We start from the raw sequence: 3,402 nt of genomic DNA, 5'->3' as shown, positions 1-3,402 counted from the left end.
GCAAGAGCAAGACCACCCCCACCCCACTATCTCTACAAAAAATAGAAAAATTAGCTGGGCATGGTGGCATGCACCTGTAGTCCCTGCTACTCAAGAGGCTGAGGTAGGAGGATCCCTTGAGCCCAGGAGTTTGAAGTTGCAGTGAGCTACCAGTGTGACAGAGCGAGATCCTTTCTCCAAAAAAGAAGAAGAAAAAAAAAACCTAATAACTTTTTTCTATAGCTACCAGCAAACACCTAAAAATGAAAATGGAAAAAAAAAAATTCACTCTTGGTAACATTATAAAATACATAAGGCCGGGCGCTGTGGCTCACGCCTGTAATCCTAGCTCTTGGGAGGCCGAGGCGGGCGGATGGCTCCAGGTCAGGAGTTCAAAACCAGCCTGAGCAAGAGCAAGACCCCGTCTCTACTATAAATAGAAAGAAATTAATTGGCCAACTGATATATATATATATATATAAAAAATTAGCCAGGCATGGTGGCGCATGCCTGTAGTCCCAGCTACTCGGGAGGCTGAGGCAGAAGGATCACTCGAGCCCAGGAGTTTGAGGTTGCTGTGAGCTAGGCTGACGCCACGGCACTCACTCTAGCCTGGACAACAAAGCGAGACTCTGTCTCAAAAAAAATAAAATAAAATAAAATAAAATAAAATAAAATAAAATAAAATAAAATACATAGGAATAAGTTGAGTAAAGTCTCAGGGCATACGTGAAGCATATAAAAATCTTATTGAACAACATAAAGTTAGAGCTAGACAAATAGAAATTTACTTGTTTGGGGTAAGAAAACTCATTGTAAAAACAAAAAATGTGTTTAAAAAATATTTAAAATTTAATGCAATTTCAATTAGAATTCTAGTGGGCAGTTTTTAAAGAAATCATTAAAGTGAGCTTAAATCCATATGGAAGAATTTCGCCTACAATAAACCAAAGTAGGTATGAAAATGAAGTACAACGAAGGGAAACTATTTGACTAGATATAAAAACATTCCTAAAACTACTATAATCAAGTTAATATAACATTGGCATAGGCCAGGCGTGGTGGCTCACACCTGTAATCCTAGCACTCTGGGAGGCCGAGGCGGGCGGATGGCTCCAGGTCAGGAGTTCAAAACCAGCCTGAGCAAGAGCGAGACCCTGTCTCTACCATAAATAGAAAGAAATTAATTGGCCAACTAATATATATAGAAAAAAATTAGCCAGGCATGGTGGTGCATGCCTGTAGTCCCAGCTATTCGGGAGGCTGAGGCAGCAGGATTGCTTGAGCCCAGGAGTTTGAGGTTGCTGTGAGCTAGGCTGACGCCACAGCACTCACTCTAGCCTGGGCAACAAAGCGAGACTCTGTCTGAAAAAAAAAAAAAAAAAAAGAGGTTTGTTTTTTAAAATGTCAATATAGCAGTAGAAGCAGCTTCTGTCCACCAAGTTCCCAGATGCCATTGAGAAAATCATTGAGGAAAAAGGATATCTGCTCTAATAGATTTTGAATACAGATGAAAGTGTCTTATTCTGGAAAAAAATGCCAGAAAGGACATTTATTAGTAAGGAAGATAAGCAAGCGCCAGGATTTAAGGTAGGAAGGGATAGGCTAAGATCTACTGTTTTGTGCAAATGCAGCAAACTCCTCCTCAGTCTACTTTATGTGACGATGAGAAGGATGAAAACCTTCATGATGATCCACTTCCACTTTATTTACTGTAAATATATTATTCCTTCTCTTCCTTATGATTTTCTTAATACCATTTTCTTTTCTCTGGCTTACTTCATTGTAAGAATACAGTATATAATATATATAACATCCAAAATATATGTTAAGCAATTGTTTATGTTATCAGTAAAGCTTTTCAGTCAATAGTAGGCCTTTTTTTTTTTTTTTTTTGAGATGAGGTCTTGCTATATTACCCAGGCTTGCCTCGAATTCCTGGCCTCAGGCAATCTTTCTGCCTCAGCCTCCAGGGTAGCTGAGACTACAGGTACACACCATCATGCCTGGCTCTGTAGGCTATTGGTAGTTAAGTTTTGGGGAGTCAAAAGTTATAAATGAATTTTCAACTACATGGGGGGGTCTATGCTCCTAACCCTCATATTGTTAAAGAGTCAAATGTATTTAACTAAATAAAACCTTTTAAGTCAGTTTATAAATAAGCAACATATTTAAGGTAAAGATGCAGTAGAGAGTACAGGGAGTTAATATTTGTCACAGAAGGAATTCCTACAAATTGACATGGGGACTAAATGCAAATTAAAGTAACAATGAGACATCTCTGGCCAGGCGAGGTGGCTCACGCCTGTTATCCTAGCAATTTGGGAGGCCGAGGCAGGAGGATTGCTTGAGCTCAGGAGTTAGAGACCAGCCTGAGAAGATGGTATAAATAGAAAGCATAAATAGAAAGTATAAATAGAAAGAAATTAGCCAAACAACTAAAAAAATAGAAAAAATTAGTTGGGTGTGGTGGCGTGTGCCTGTAGTCCCAGCTACTCGGGAGGCCAAGGCAGGAGGATTGCTCAAGGTCAGGAGTTCAAAACCAACCTCAGCAAGAGTGAGGGCCCCCCCATCTCTATTAAAAATAGAAAGAAATTAATTGGCCAACTAAAAATATATAGAAAAATTAGCCAGGCATGGTGGCACATGCCTATAGTCCAGCTACTCAGGAGGCTGAGGCAGAAGGATTGCTTGAGCCCAGGAGTTTGAGGTTGCTGTGAGCTAGGCTGACGCCACGGCACTCACTCTAGCCTGGGCAACAGAGTGAGACTCTGTCTCAAAAAAAAAAAAAAAAAAAAAGACATCTCTTTTACTTATCAGACTATGAAAGTTTAAAAATTCAAATAACATTTGTTGTTGATGGGATTGCTGACAAAGAGAACTTATCATATATTGCTATAAATTGTTACAGCCTTTTGGGAAAGCATTCCAGCAACAGCTATTAAAAATAAAAATATGCCAGGTGCAGTGGCTCACACCTATAATCCTAGCACTTTGGGAGGCTGAGGAGGGAAGATTGCTTGAGGTCAGGAGTTCAATACCAGTCTGGACAACACAGGAAGACCCCATCTTTACAAAAAATTTAAAAATTAGTCAGGCACAGTACATGCCTGTAGTCTCAGCTACTCAAGGGATTGAAGCAGGAAGATCACTTGAACCCAGAAGTTTGAGGTTTCAGTGAGCTAAGATCACGTGACTGCATTCCAGCCTGGATGATAGAGCAAGACTCTGTCTCTAAATAAATAAATGAATAAATAAATATTAAATAAAATAAAAATATATCCTTGCATCTACAAATCCTACTTTAGGGTAGGCATCCTATAAAAGAAAGGCTCCGGAATACATTTAGAAGCATGTTTATTTGTTTTTTTTTTTTTTGAGACAGAGTCTTGCTTTGTTGCCCAGGCTAGAGTGAGTGCTGTG

Source organism: Microcebus murinus, chromosome 2, assembly GCF_040939455.1.
Source record: "Microcebus murinus isolate Inina chromosome 2, M.murinus_Inina_mat1.0, whole genome shotgun sequence".
NCBI lineage: Eukaryota > Metazoa > Chordata > Mammalia > Primates > Cheirogaleidae > Microcebus > Microcebus murinus.
Note: the sequence above shows the minus strand (reverse complement) of the source record.